This window comes from Euprymna scolopes, chromosome 36 (assembly GCF_053919585.1).
Source record: "Euprymna scolopes isolate OS-2025 chromosome 36, ASM5391958v1, whole genome shotgun sequence".
In the NCBI taxonomy this organism is placed as follows: Eukaryota; Metazoa; Mollusca; class Cephalopoda; order Sepiida; family Sepiolidae; genus Euprymna; species Euprymna scolopes.
In genome coordinates this window covers 23,418,591-23,435,323 of record NC_136517.1, presented here as the reverse complement: position 1 = coordinate 23,435,323, position 16,733 = coordinate 23,418,591, and the positions used below count along the sequence as shown (strand labels likewise).

The window sequence follows — 16,733 nt, the reverse complement described above, 5'->3', positions numbered from 1 at the left end:
AGCGAGATACAAGCAGCAGATGCACCAGCCCAGATGTGACAACAGTACTCCATACATAGGCGAATGGTGGCCTTATAGAGGTACAGGATACTGGCAGGCGTAAGTAGTTTTCTAGCATGGTAGAGGGACTACCGTGCTAGAAAACTACTTACACCTGACAACCTTCCTTGTGCATTCATTCTTTTTGCGGACTTATTGCAGGGCCCGTCGCGCTGTGGATACAGGCGTTGGATCTCTACAATTCCAGGTCTGAAGATAGCGGTTTCAACCTTACCCAAGCGAGCCAGAGGATTAGTTGGCCCAAACGTGGTGAGGCCACAACTATGGAAGGCAGTAATTACTGGGAATAGAGTTACAAGACTCGGCATTCATATTCCATCGCAGTTAATCACCTGAAGAAGGCCAGAGGATGAGTTGACGGAAATGTGGAGAAACAACAAAACTATGAAGATTAGGATGACAATTCGCAAAAAGAATGAATGCACGAAACAAGTGGCATCTCTAAAGCAGTTACAAAATACATTTATTTTCGCTCGTGAATAAATGGACCCACCGCAAAGTGATTCGTCGTTATCTAGAGATAGGTAAGAAAGGCGTAATTTTAAATGAAATGAATTTGAGCATGCGCAGAAAAAAAAGTAAAAATATGTCGCCAAATTAAAATCAACTTTTTTCATTTCAACTTGCTGATAACCCTAATCCTAAACCCTAACTCTAACCCTAACCATAAACCCTAACCATAACCCTAAACCCTAACCCTAACCCTAAAACCTAACCCTAACCCTAAACCCTAACCATAACCCTAAACCTTAACCCTAACCCTAACCCTAAACCCTAACCCTAACCCTAACCCTAAACCCTAACCCTAAACCCTAACCCTAACCCTAAATCTAACCATAACCCTAAACCCTAACCCTAACCCAAACCCTAACCCTAACCCTAAACCCTAACCATAACCCTAAACCCTAACCCTAACCCTAAATCTAACCCTAACCCTAAACCCTAACCCTAAACCCTAACCCTAACCCTAAATCTAACCATAACCCTAAACCCTAACCCTAACCCAAACCCTAACCCTAACCCTAAACCCTAACCATAACCCTAAACGCTAACCCTAACCCTAAACTCTTACCCAAACCCTAAACCTTAACCCTAAACCTATACCCTAACCCTAACCCTAAACCCTAAACCTTAACCCTAACTCTAACCCTAAACCCTTACCCAAACCCAAAACCTTAACCCTAAACCTATACCCTAACCCTAACACTAAACCTAAACCCTAACCCTAACCCTAATCTGTCCGTATACGTTATTCATCCAAACAAAGATTTTATTCGTTATAAACCATCTTTGGTGCATGATTACTATTTCATGTTAATTTCAGTGTTATGCGACCAGAAGTTTATGAGTTAATCGGTTAAATATAAACAGACAGACACACATACATCTATTGTTTTATTTATATAGATGTTTTGTTTGTTTGTTTGTTTTCCGTGCTACTTTTTGTCTATTAATTAATTATAATATGTTGTATAGAGTACTTTTGCGTGTTTGTTTGTTAAGCAAGTTGAACTTCTGAATAGAGCTCATGAAAATTGTGCCTCAGGATTTTCTGGTCTGCATGAAGTTCTCCTTATTAGGCGCAACTGTTCTCTAACTTGCAGAATTTCATGCCCCCCCCCATATCGATACACACATATTAATAGCGCAGATGCGACGGTGCGACTTTCGTAGTAGTTTTTGTAGTTTTGTGTCTGACACGCATTTGCTTGCCACACGCAGAGATGACCGGAATACGGCGGATCCTGATGTTAACTCCTTCTGAATTTTCATAAACGCCTTGTTACCGTTTGATTCAAACTTGTCGCATATAGGCGGCTCTGCTAGAAATCTGAATTCCAGACGAAATAGTTCTGACACTAGCATTCAACTGACAATCCATCCGCCTGATTATCTGTTAGCCTCGAAGTGCTTTTAGTTTTGATAATTGGTGACTCATTAGTAAAAATAAATCAATAATCATTTCGGCGTTTTTAGTAGGTTTCGAAATAGGCGGGAAATGAAAAACTAAACGCTGTGGTTTTAAAGGATCTAAAACAAATAACGCGAAATAGAAAACTAACGGCTGAAATAACACGAACAGAGGGTAATTTTCGAGAAATTTTATTAAAAGTACTGAAGTAATTGATTAACAGAGACTGCTTCCTCACTTCTATTCAGTCAGTCAGTTATGAAATACGTAGGGATCATCAAACTACAGCCCACGGCCAAATCCGGCCCGCGAAGTTGTTATTGAAAACCTGAAAATATTTATGAAAAAACATTTTTAATGGAAATGTGGAAAAATAGTGTTGTGGCTTTTCTTTTTATTCAGAAAATGATTTTTAAAAAGAGGTTTGGGAGAACCAGTTTCATTAAAAAGCAAAGTTAATTAGAAAAACGTATAAAACACGTGTAGGTTCTTTTATTTCTGGTGCATTTTTTTGTTGTTGTTTTCTGGTGCATTTTTTTTTTTTTGGATTAGTGCATTTTTTTTTTGGGGGATTAGTGCATTTTTTTTTTTTTGGATTAGTGCATTTATTTTTTTGGATTAGTGCATTTTTTTTTTTGGATTAGTGCATTTTTTTTTTTGGATTAGTGCATTTTTTTTTTTTTTTGATTATTGCATTTTTTTTTTTGATTAGTGCATTTTTTTTTTGGATTAGTGCATTTTTGGGGGGGATTAGTGCATTTTTTGGGGGGGATTAGTGCATTTGGGGGGGGGGGGGTTAGTGCATTTTTTTTTTTTGATTACTGCATTTTTTTTTTGGATTAGTGCATTTTTTTTTTGGATTAGTACATTTTTTTTTTGATTAGTGCATTTTTTTTTTTAGATTAGTGCATTTTTTTTTGATTACTGCATTTTTCTTTTTTGGATTAGTGCATTTTTTTTTGGATTAGTGCATTTTTTTTTTGGATCAGTGCATTTTTTTTGGATTAGTGCATTTTTTTTTGATTACTGCATTTTTTTATTGGATTAGTGCAATTTTTTTTTTTATTACTGCATTTTTTTTTTGGATTAGTGCATTTTTTGGGGGGGATTAGTGCATTTTTTTTTGGGATTAGTGCATTTTTTTTTTTTTGGATTAGTGCATTTTTTTTTTTTTATTACTGCATTTTTCTTTTTTGGATTAGTGCATTTTTTTTTTTGGATTAGTGCATTTTTTTTTTTTTTTGATTATTGCATTTTTTTTTTTGATTAGTGCATTTTTTTTTGGATTAGTGCATTTTGGGGGGGGGATTAGTGCATTTTTTGGGGGGGATTAGTGCATTTGGGAGGGGGGGGTTAGTGCATTTTTTTTTTTTGATTACTGCATTTTTTTTTTGGATTAGTGCATTTTTTTTTTGGATTAGTACATTTTTTTTTGATTAGTGCATTTTTTTTTTTAGATTAGTGCATTTTTTTTTGATTACTGCATTTTTCTTTTTTGGATTAGTGCATTTTTTTTTGGATTAGTGCATTTTTTTTTTTGGATCAGTGCATTTTTTTTGGATTAGTGCATTTTTTTTTGATTACTGCATTTTTTTATTGGATTAGTGCAATTTTTTTTTTTATTACTGCATTTTTTTTTTGGATTAGTGCATTTTTGGGGGGGGATTAGTGCATTTTTTTTGGGATTAGTGCATTTTTTTTTTTTTGGATTAGTGCATTTTTTTTTTTTTATTACTGCATTTTTCTTTTTTGGATTAGTGCATTTTTTTTTTTGGATTAGTGCATTTTTTTTGGGGGGGATTAGTGCATTTCTTTTTGGATTAGTGCATTTTTTTTGGATTAGTGCATTTTTTTTATTACTGCATTTTTTTTTTTGGATTAGTGCATTTTTTTTTTTTATTACTGCATTTTTTTTTTTTTGGGGATTAGTGCATTTTGGGGGGGGGATTAGTGCATTTTTTTTTTGATTACTGCATCTTTTTTTTGGATGAGTGCATTTTTTTTTTTGGATTAGTGCATTTTTTTTTTGGATTAGTGCAGTTTTTTTTGGGATTAGTGCATTTTTTTTTATGATTAGTGCATTTTTTTTTGGATTAGTGCATTTTTTTTTGATTAGTGCATTTTTTTTTTGATTACTGCATTTTTTTTTTTTTTTGGATTAGTGCATTTTTTTTTTGATTACTGCATTTTGGGGGGGGGATTAGTGCATTTTTTTTTTTTGATTACTGCATTTTTTTGGGGGATTAGTGCATTTTTTTTTATTACTGCATTTTTTTTAGGATTAGTGCATTTTTTTTTTTTGGATGAGTGCATTCTTTTTTTTTTTTGATTAGTGCATTTTTTTTTTTTTGGATTAGTGCATTTTTTTTTTGATTACTGCATTTTTTTTTTTTTTGGATGAGTGCATTTTTTTTTTTTGGATTAGTGCATTTTTTTTTTTTTGGATTAGTGCAGTTTTTTTTTGGATTAGTGCATTTTTTTTTTGGATTAGTGCATTTTTTTTTTTTGGATTAGTGCATTTTTTGGGGGGGATTAGTGCATTTTTTTTTTGGATTAGTGCATTTTTTTTTTTGGATTAGTGCATTTTTTTTTTTGGATTAGTGCATTTTTGGGGGGGGATTAGTGCATTTTTTTTTGGATTAGTGCATTTTTTTTTTGATTAGTGCATTTTTTTTGTTTTTGATTAGTGCATTTTTTTTTTTTTTGGATTAGTGCATTTTTTTTTTTTTTTTGGTTAGTGCATTTTTTTTTTTGGATTAGCGCATTTTTTTTTTTTTTGGATTAGTGCATTTTTTTTCTGATGCATTTTTTTTTCTTTCTTTTCTGGTGCATTTTTCCTTTGTTTTCTGGCGCGTTTTTTTTTTTTGCCCACGTATTTTTAAAAATATATGCACACACACACACACACACACACACACACACACACACACACCGTTCGGAAACTTTAGAGACCCCCGGAATAGAGTAGTTCTTCATAACACTCAAATATAGGATTTCTTTGGTTCGGATTTTGGTTTGTTTTTTTTTGTTGTTGTTTCTTTTTTTGTTGGTGGGGGTAATTTTCTTTCATTTATTTGTCGGGATTTCATTTTCGGTAGTGTTGGAATGATTAATCGGAATCGGGAATCAGAAATATTGGAACTTTTGTGGATATCAGAATCGGTATCGGAATCGGAAAATCTTTTGTCTAATTTCCGATTCCAAAACAATTGCTTTATTTATATATTTTTTAACTATCGCTGACACAAATGAAATATATATATATATATATATATATATATATATATATATATATATATATATATATATATAGTAATTTATAAAATATATATGGCGATTAAGCTACACTGAATATTCTGCGTTTCATCCACTATAGGATTCGTCAGGCTTATGCGCGAATTCTGTGGTTGCTTCTTGTTTTTATATATGTTGAGGATTTCTATTAGTCAATCAGCTTTCTAGTATCCACCGCGCCCCTTCCTATCAGCCAATGGGGATGCATTTTATCGAACAAAGGATCTGTTTTAGAACTAGGTTAGTGGTTTAAGGTAGACGTTTTCCTTCCTTTTTATATATATATATATATATATATATATAAATATACCTATGTGTACACACACACACACATGCACATATATATACATATATATATATATACATAAATGTGTGATCGTTTATGTATATTCATGTTTATTTAATTTATTTGTTTGTTTGTTTTCTGTTGTTATTGTTAGTTTTAAAGCTATTTTGTATCGCTATCCTAGAGTAAGTTTTATTTTGTGAACACAGTTGTTTGCTATTTCTCTTCTATAATTTAGTAGATTTTGAGGTTCTTTAAAATACAGGATAGCAAATTTTTCATGGAGGCATAATTTACATGGGTCGTCTAAATGTCTGCACGTGGTAGCTTGTCTCATTATTTTCCATTCGACTACCGGCGAATGTCCGCTTTCTTTGAGTTCCCAGTATTTATTCGCTAGTGTTGTTTTTATACAGTGTTTTTTATTTTTGAATGTACTTTTGTGGTCATAGTATCGGGTTTTGAAATCTAAGGAAGTCATGCCTATGTAATATTTCTTGTTATTCGGGGTTTTTTTCGCAAATATTGTTGCTTGATAAACTACGCTTTTTGTTAGACATTTATTTTGGACTGGGCAGAGTGTGCGGTGTCTACAATTGCATTTATCTTGTTCGTTGTTAGTATTTTTATTTATGGTATGTTTGTTCTTGTCCGGGGTTGGTTTGTTATTATTATTATTATTATTATTATTATTATTATTATTATTATTATTATTATTATTATTATTATTATTATTTCTGCTAGTGTGGGTTTTATTTCTGCCATGGTGTCTACTTTTTTATTGTTTATTTTGTTGTTGTTTACATTGTTTTCATTTAGTATTTTGTTATTATGTGCTTTAATTATCATCTCTAAATTTTCGCAACAACTGTAAGATAACTTCAAGGCATTTTTATTGAAGATTTTGTGTAAGGAGTTGGTTGCGGGAAAATGTTTTTCAATAAGATCTAGAAATTTCTTGCTAAGTTTTGTTTTTAACATTTGATTGTATGGGGCCGTATACCAAATTATAGTTCTTTTTCTTCTATTTTTAATTTTATTATAGTTGTTGGTGTGCTTATATTTGATATCGATATTTTTTGTATCCACTATTTTTTAGGGCTGTTTCGTAGATATTGGTTGACCTGTTAAATGCATTTTCATCGCTTGAGTTATTACTGAGTCTACTTACGATCGAGTTAGGAATGTGTTTTATAATAGATGGTGGGTGGTTGGACTTAGGGTTTACGTAAATTGGAGTAAATATATATATATATATATATATCTTTATGTATCGTAACCAAGATTATAATAAATCCCTGCATCAGAGTTTAATATATATATATATATATATATATATATATATATATATATATATATATATATATATATATATATATATATATATATTAAACTCTGATGCAGGGATTTATTATAATCTTGGATACGATACATAAAGAAAAAATATTAAAAAGTTTGTCAAATTAAAAAAGAATATTATATCGGGATTTAAAAGCAGATGAGGACTTTCCGCTTACTGCCACCCCCACCTCCAAAATAAAATGAAATTCTACTTTTTAAGCGATTTCGGTAATTGTATCAGAGTCTGGAATATAAAACAGAATCGGTGTTGGAATCAGTCCGTCAGTGGTTTTCGAATTTAGTTTTTGTTTGTTGATTTATTTGTTGTTTTTTGTTTGTTTGTCTCTATGTCTCTTTGTTTGTATGTCTGTTTGTTTGTATGTGTGGGTTTTTTGTTTGTTTGTCTGTTTGTTTCTTTCTTTGCAATGTTGTAACGCGTATCCCTGTTGTGACTTGGTTGCTGTTGCTGCTAAATTGACAAATTGACGTATTGATCTGAATTGTTAGGGGACGGGGGGGAGAGACATTAGAGTTAATAACTTCACATATTATTCCTTTGTTTCAAGATGTGTGACTGTAATAAGTTTTTTTTTTAAATGTATATAAGTGAAAGAAAATTCAATAAAGACCGGTTTTATTTTATCGTCAGTCGTTTCCATGGCAACTCACTCGTTTCCATCGCGATAATTTCTTCCAATAAGCAACTGTTGATTTCAGATAAAATAAAGTCGGCATCTTTCATTTCTAAACTTTTTTTTTCCCCTTCCTCTTTCATCATTGTGCAATAAACCAAATAGGCACAAAAGTCCAACTGATATCAATCAGCGCTGTCTCCTCAAAAAAGAAAGATGGCCGATATATATATTTACTATTAAATAAAAAATAGAACGAAAAGTTATAGGAATTCAGCTCAAACTTCTGTCGCCATGAGTGTGAGTAGTGCCACTAAGGATGGGAAAACACGTATTCAAATATTCATGGAGGTATTAACCCTATCCTAAAAGGTATTCAAGTACAATAAACACAATAGCAGGAAAGGTACAATTAGTTGAGATAATGAGGAAGGTTTAGTTGGCAAGTGTTATTGTTGAAATTATCAATGGTTGTTGACCTACTAAGAGTTATCCCCCTTGGATTTATTTTGTATTTTTTTTCTATGGGATAAGAAATTGGAGTTGTCTGCCCTTAGTTTTTTTTGTTTTTTGTTTTTTTTGTTTTTTCGTTGTTCTAATGGGCAAACTACGTGTACCTCAGTTCCATAATGTAAATAAAGCCGATTGCTTCGTGTGTCTAGCATCTGTTAAAGAATAACGTATGTTTTTGTTGTTTTTTTTTTCATTCATCTTCTAATTTGAACTCTCGGGTCTGTTTTCTTCTGATTTCTATATACATATAGCTTTCCCACGTTCGATCCTTAACAATGCCAAGCCATGCTGATGACGACTAGTAAGCAAGAAACACGTGTCCATGGATAACTATGTATGAAAAAAAGAAAGATGGCGACGGTAAAAGTTAAGTTTTCGTAGGGGCAATCCATTAACCAGCCGTTGGATTCTTTGAACTAAATATCGGATATCTCGTATTAGATATCGAGAAACGCCTGAACACTTTCACGGAGATCTGATTATAAAGTGGGAGAAATATTTGCCTATCAATTAGTCTTCGGACGATTCCAATATTTTCTCCGATTCCGACTCAATTACCGATTCCGTATAAAATTCTCGATTCCGATACCATTAACGGTTCAGATTCCGATTCTTAAGAAATCTCTAAATATTTTACTATAAAGTTGTTATTTTTCATAACTACCATAAAAACGCATGTTAAATGTACGAATATTTTCTCAATCATAAAAATACACTTGTGAGGATGATCTATCGATTTTAATTTTACTGATAGTTTATTAAAACCAATAGATTTTCATTATTTTATCATTATTATCAGCGAGACGAGAATTTGTTTAAAAGAAAATCAATAAAAAAAAAGTCGATTAAAAGTATCGTTTTAGGCATCGGAAAATGGGTACAAATTTTTCCGATTCCGATACCCTCCAAAGTTCTGATTTTTCCTATCCCGATTCCGATTAATCGTCCCAACTTTACTTTGAACATATGTATGCTATACGTGCAGGTTTACTTGTTGCTGTATTCTAATTTGTCAAGGAGAACTATTAAACGTATTCCTGTAACCAGTTCCCTTGTGGCATCTGTTGTTGCCAACGCGTACGTAATGATACCCATATGTTTGGGAGTGTTTGGCATTCCCTAAGCACGTGTTGTCTACCTTGATTGATTGAGAATATCCAATATTCATATTTTACACAGGGAAAAATCATCCTGAGGATTCAAAAATAGCAACTTAGACTTTTAGTGTGTTGTACGCATGCGTGCTCGTGGACAAGATGGCGTTGTCATACACCAAGGCGAGATTGTTGCAAGCTCCTTTGGCTGTGGACAATGGAAACAAAGAACCAACATTAAGGTAATAAAATTAAACCCAATTTGACCAACAGAGCGGTCAGTGTAGTGATGGTCGGGTGGCTTTGGTCAAGACGGGAAATACATTTAATGTTTGGGCTTATTGCTCTGTCCCGTCGTGTTTCCGGGCGAATAACCAGCTGCATTAGTTACGTCTGACCGGTAACTAAGCGAAAGCATCCGGCCTGACAGGGAAAAGCTTGAAACGTAAAGATAAACCAATTACAAATGTCGCCTTTCATTATCGACAGTTTTCCAAGCGTAACCGACCATTCATTTAGTGGCTGTTTGGAGATCACGCCCTTGCATATTTACGAGAGGGTCTGGCTGTCGGTCCGACGATCAAGCTTTAGTTTGACATAGCAGTTTATACTATATTTAACACTGTTAGTGTTAAATATCTAGGCCTTAAGATGCGAATAGAAAAACTATATAGTTAACTAAAAAAAAACTATATATTTATATTTAACTATATATATAGTTAACTAAAAAAACTATATATTTAACACTGTTAGTGTTAAATATCCAGGCCGTGTGTACTGAGAAATTATTTTTGACAAGAAGAAGTTCAGTTGGCGATAATATGCAATAAAAAATATAAAATAATTATCAAATGTACCAAAAGTTCCTATGAATAATAATAATTGTGAACCTGCATGGGAAGAAACAACAAACATGATCAATTGTCAAAAAGATTAGTGTGTTTCAAAGGCCATTTTCGGCAAAAAGTTATACACAGGTGTAATCAAGTCGAACCAAAGTCAGGTCAGGTCAGTGAAACGACCATTGCTGAATAAAATGTCCTTGTGATGTGACTACGGTGATAATGCTGTCTCAAGGGAGTATTTGGAATGGCCACAAATGGTTATATAATAACAACCTGAAATGGATATCGAAGTTGATTGACTATTTAGCCTAAGAAGAATTATCATGCTGAATTTCTGTGGGCGCATCTCTCTCCTAACAACCAACAATTTATCACCATCACAGACAATTAAGATATATTGTTATATTTTCATATATCAGTGTGTTTGTCATTCTTTTAAGCACAGCAGAAATACATTTTTTTTTCAAAAGCGATCGTTGAGTGTCGACTATTGGTATAATCATACTATTTCAGCCTCACAACACGCATACAACACCATAAAACAAAGAAACTATAACGTTTCTAATTTTTTAGCTGAGGATTGGTTATTCATATTATTTGGATTCATCGGACTACTGTTCTCATCTTGAGTGTCATTTTCACAACGTGTCGGTCGATGTAACCTCCGACCTTCTTAAGGCGTATCTTTTCGAACTCGGATATGTTTCTGTCGAACTCGGGAATTAAGACGAAATTTCGAACGGAAGCCTTTATTTACTTCATGGGGTAGCATGCTCTTGTTCCGTCAACCTTAAATGGATAGAGGTCCCAAGTAATTTGACATTGTATTTTTCGGCCGCTCACACTGAGAATTGAACCTCCAACCTTCAGGAGAATATCACTTTTAGAATTGATTTTTCCAAGTACTCTAACAACTGCGCTACTGATATTTGAACTTGAAAATAAAATTGGTGCCGATTTGGTTGTTATTTACGTGCCAGGAATCTACTTTGGTATGAAGTACTTGTTATTCAATATACGTCTCATATTGCTGTCAACACGGTACAAGAGCAAGTTGCTTTTTATTGTTCTTGACATAAGAATCCCAGGTTACTCGCATGACGTGCCGAAATACCACACGAATGGAGAATCGGCAGGATCAGTTATACTTTGTCGTACATTTGTCGTGCCTTAATGTGTCTAGGGCTAGTTTACAAAGAAAACAAGTGGTGCCTCTTTTGATATGTCCAAGCGTAATTCTACTGTCAGTAAACGTTTGCTTCTCAGCAAAGTCAGAGCTTTATTCTTTTTACTTTTGAAGTTTCAGCTTTGTTTGTTTGTTTGTTAAGTGAATTGAAGATTGTCTGATTTGTTTGAAGTCTTCCAGATTAGGTGTAAATATACTCTAACCTGTAAAATTTCCGGGTTTTACGTTTCATAGAATCTACTTTAGTATTATATATATATATATATATATATATATATATATATATATATATATATATATACATATATATATATATATATATATATATATATATATATATATATATATATATATATATATATATATATATATATAGCTGAACGTCTGTGTGTGTGTCTGGGCACCAATAGGCTCCTATATGGTTGACTATTATAGAAAACTGATCACATATAATGATAGAAGATGTATCGAGACACAGGAATGGGTATGTTTGATCTGGCAGGACGGTGGTTCATTAAAAGTGTGGAGTCTGCGTACGCGCCTGGTCCAGAAAGTATGGAAATAAAAACTTTAAAAATTAAAAAAAAAACGTTTACAAGTGTTTTGATATAGATGTACATAATAATACTTTGATAAGTATGTTTTAATTAAATAGGGATGGTATAATAAAATTGTGGGGTCTGCGTTCGCGCCTGGCCTCCATAGAAAGGAAATAGGCACAAACTTTAATAAAGACTTTTCATATCTATATGCGTAAGTATACTTTGATAATTATGTTTCAGTTTGAAGAAATATGGTATAATAAAATTATGGGGTGTTCGTTCGCGCCTGACCTCCATAGAATGGAAATATGTCACAAAGTTTAACAAGGTTTTTTAATATAGATCCACGGAATATTGTGATAAGTGAACCACCTTTCTGCCAGATCAAACATACCCATTCCTGATCCTTGATACATCTTCTATTATTATATGTAATCAGTTTTTTTAAATAGTCAACCATATAGGAGCCTATTCGTGACCACACACACACACACACACACACACACACACACACACAGACGTTCATCTTTATATTATAATATATATATATATATATATATATATATATATATATATATATATATATATATATATATATAGATGTTTTTATTTGTTTTTGTTAGCGATACTTTCTTGAATGAATTCAAGTATTTATACGAAAGTGCATTTTTACCTAAATGCTTGTTGGGAATAATTTTTCCATTGACCAATCTGGTACCCCCTTTTAATGATGATGAGTCGTGGACGACGAAACACGTGTCAGTGGATAATTATATTTTAAAAATAATATATATATATATATATATATATATATATATATATATATATATATATATATATATATATATATATATGATCCCGAAATATTTGCGTACAAAAAAAAAGCAATGATCGGCTTAGACATGAGTTTAATCTGGTTTTAAATCTCGGCTTGGTTGACGGAAGAACTAAAAGAGCTTCTCTTCAATTCCGGAAAGAAGATCGTTTACTTCGAAACAAGTAAAAAAAAGAAGACGCAGTCTATACACAGTCTCTTGTTATTTACGTGCACGGACTTGCATTTATCCTCGAGTTAAAAGATGTGTATCTTCATTTTGTTCAACGTAATTTGATTCCATTCATTTAGGAAACCATTATTGTTTCGGGGTTTTTTTTTTTTTTTTTTTTTTGTTGTTGTTGTTGTTGTTGTTGTTGTTGTTGTTGTTGTTGTTTTTTTCACTAACGACCAATTTTCTTATTTTTTAATATTTCGTGTAAAAAAATATATTAAATAAATCTGCGTGAGATTTCTGTATTCTCTAAAACAAAGAAAGGAGATTGGATCAATTTCTTAACATGCGTCCATTCGATCTGCCCTACTACAAACTTACGAAGGATAAAAACATTCATGAATCCGTCTTTTGTTGTTGTTGTTGTTGCTGTTGTTGTTGTTGTAGTACAAGAAGACGCATAGTACTACTACTACTAATGTTAATAGTATTATTATTATTTTATTATTATTTATTTACATATTTTATATTTATTATTTTATTTATTTATTATTATTGGTTCAAAAGGAGCTTCCACACAGGCCATTAAAGATCTCCCATTGGTGTTCCCTGGAAGCTGAGTATCAACAAGTCTCCCCGGATTTCCAGATCCAATTAACTTAACAGTGTTGTGATGTTTTGCACCGGTTTTATATCTCAGGAGCGGGCTCTTACACCAAAGCTAGTGAGGATAGTCAATTAGATGGAAAGCACCTGGTGTAGGATGTTTACTGAGTCAAGCAGAACTGACTTCTGGAGTACGGTGATTCCCAAGGAGTCCAGCTGTTTCATAAAATCATCAGGAATTGAACCGCCTCTATGATTATTGGTACAATGAAAGTTTTCTTATTCCACACTCTAGCAATCTCCACCCTCAGTTTCTGAAAGTTCCGTAGTTTCTCATTCTTCTTGCCTCTTAAGTTGATGTCGTTTGGGGAAGCAACATCAATAATTTGACATTCATTGATCTTTTTTTTCACAACTACAATATCCGGTTTCCTGTGAGTTATTTCTCCGTCACGCGGAATCATATATCAGAGAATCTTAACGTCCTCATTTTCCCCTCCCCCTTCTGGTTTATGCTAGTGCCATTTGTTCGTCACTTGGATTCCGAATTTTTGCCACAAACTCCAGTGCATATTTGTACAAATTTTGTCATGGCGACGTTCGTATTCTTTTTGAGCAAGTATAGAACACTGTTTCAAGGGATATACCACACAACCTGCACTTATAAGAACAGTTTTTTCCATAAATGTTTTTATTTATTGCATTTGTATTTAGTGCCTATACCTTAACAGCAAATATAAGATTTTCTGTTTGTCTTTTCAAGTCATCTTTAAGCAGAAAATTCCACGTGTCCTGACATTTTTGTGTCTAAGTATCTCGTTCAAACTAACCATGAAGTTTCATTCTTACCAACTTTTCTGCTTTGATTCTTTCCTTGTACTTCTGCTTATCTTCCAATGGACCTTTATCTAGCCCTTCCTCTTTCGCCACTGCTGCTGATTCTAAGCTATATCCGGACACATTCTTCAACCCCAATCATCCCTCTTCCTCTTTTCTTTCTTGCGATATACAGCCTGGGCACATTAGAATTTGGGCGAAGTGCTCTATACTTGGCTAACAGTTTCCGTGTGTCTCTATCCAACTTTTTCATTTCTTCCTGTGTCCATCTTACAAAAGCTGCACTGTATCGAATTACAGCAACCGCCTATGAATTGATGGCTGAGAACAAGTTCCTACAATTCAGTCTAGATTTCAGGAGCAGTTTGAGTCTCCTCCATTTTCATCTCTTTAATGTCATTGCAAAGCATCGTATCAAGTTCAAGCACCCCCAGGTACTTGCAGCGTTCTGCATCAGAATCTCCTAATTTTTTACCATTTGGTAAAATGATGCCTTGCATGACTTCTTTCTTCCCTCGTTTAAGACTTACTATTTGGGCATTCCAAACTCCATATTTATATCTTCACTCCACTGCTGTGCAGTTTTACCCAGAGAGTCAATTTCATTTTTTGTTTTGCCAAACAGTTTCAGATCTTCCATAAATAACGTGCGGCTGATCTTCGGTCCATTCTTCTCCAGTTGGTATCGCATCTTTATATCTCTTAGTACATGTGTCAATGGTATGAGTGCTATTATGAATAGAAATGGTTAAAATGGAATCTCCTTGGAAGATGCCACGTCTGAGGTTGATTGTCCCAAATAGTTTCCCACCTGAAAAAAAGGTTAGTTTTTCAACTGCTCATACTTTTCCCGATGAACTCAATTATATTTTCAGCCACTCCTACCATTTTCAACGTCATGAATACCCACGAATGCGGCACCATGTCAGAAGCTTTCTTGTAATCTATCCAAGTTCGTTTTTCTCTTTTTGCAGTTCTTTAAAATACATTTATCAAACGATAGTTGGTATTTTGTTCTTAAAAACCTTTTCCTTCCACCTTTTTTGTTCTACTGGTAGTAAACCATTTACTTCAAGATGGTCATATACTTCTGAACTAATTAACTGTCAGTGTCTCCCAAAGCAAGTTCAAGCAAACAATTGGTCTATAATTTTCAACATCTCGCCCTTTAGCGGTAGTTTTCATTATTAAAATAGTCCTTCCCACTACAAGCCATTCTGGTATCTGGCACAATCTGACACAATCATCCAGAGAAACAGCAATCGTCTCATGGATTCCTGTGAAAGATCGTAACCAGTACCCATGAATTTCATCAGGTCCGCGTCCTTTTCACTTAGGAATGAACTTCATTCATTTTCTTAAATCTTCAACAGAAATGTGAATACCCTCTTGTTTGTGCTCTTTCAGTCTTTCGCTTACTCTAGCGACCCAGCCAGCATCAACCTTGTGGGAAGTCTTTCTTGATCATGTACTTGACCAAAACATTGTAGTTTCCTGAGGGTTAGAAGCCATTGTTTTGGTTTTACCTCCTTTCAAATTTCTAAAAAAAAAAAAACTTGACTGTTTTTTTTTAATAACTTGTCGTTAATCTGCTGAATTATTATTATACCTCTTAATCTCCTAAGCGTTTGCCACAATCTGCTGCTTTATCTCTTCCATAGTTGTAATAAACCCCTTGGCTTTCAGTTTGTGTTGTCTATCCAGTATTTGTAATTCTTCTATTTCTCCTTGTTTGCATTTTTTCTACTGTCCTTTGAACAATACCCGAATTCGACCTAGATCTTTCCTTAATCTCTTCAGGCCACCTTCTATTCTCCTGCTTCAATATGGTTCTTTTTTTATGTTTCAATTTTGGTTCTTTCCCACCTACCACCTCACCAACCAATACAGCCCTTGCCTACAAAATGTTTCTGACATCTTATTCATTTCCCTGTTCACTTTATTTGTCGCATTTCTTAACTTTGTCAATATTCTTGCAAATAAAAATCTTTGCTTTTTCACTACTTCTCATTGATACGTTCATTCTTTTCAGCAAATGTAATTCATCATTTGTTATTCCTGCACTTGAAATCTCACTATTATTAAGTGAGCTATCCACCTTCTTTTGATCTATATCATTATCTATCATTCCCATTGTGTCATTTCTACACTATCTCCTGGCACACTTGAGACATTTCTGGCAGTGTTTTAACACAGATTCTAGCAAGATTTCAGCACAGACAATGCCACCGGCTGATGCACTGTACGATTGACTGTTTACTCCTCTTGGCCGATTCTATTCCAGCCATCCTTTTCTGAGTATTGTCCTTATCTGATTCATCAGCTTATTTTCCGTCATTTCAAACATACCTCTTTTTTCCCAGTATTTCAGTGTCATCTTTCCAATTCCTCTTGTATGACCATCCAATTCTGCTCCCAGTTTCCATTCCACTGCCAACTTGTGTTCTTCCTGGTTCTACTTTCTTTTCACACCAACAAATCTCTTTGCCGATTTCCTGCCAGTGTAATGATTTTATTTGGGCAAACTCGATACTCCAGTCATAGAAGTGCTGCCCGTTTTAACTTCCAACCCTGAGAGCTCGGAGTCCTGCACAAA

At 33.7% G+C, this 16,733-nt stretch overlaps 1 protein-coding gene across 3 annotated transcripts in view; it reads left to right on the top strand.

Moving 5' to 3' along the window:
* LOC145260393 (ankyrin repeat and EF-hand domain-containing protein 1-like) overlaps nucleotides 1-16,733 on the top strand; it is a 140,827-nt gene that overhangs the window by 97,026 nt on the left and 27,068 nt on the right. Inside the window, exon 8 of one of the 3 annotated variants that reach the window (XR_013864281.1) lies at nucleotides 9,218-9,374. The exons of the other annotated variants lie outside the window; for them this stretch is intronic. The gene's annotated coding sequence lies outside the window, so the exon portion shown is untranslated. The remainder of the gene's footprint in view (nucleotides 1-9,217; nucleotides 9,375-16,733) is intronic. 3 annotated transcript variants of the gene reach the window in all.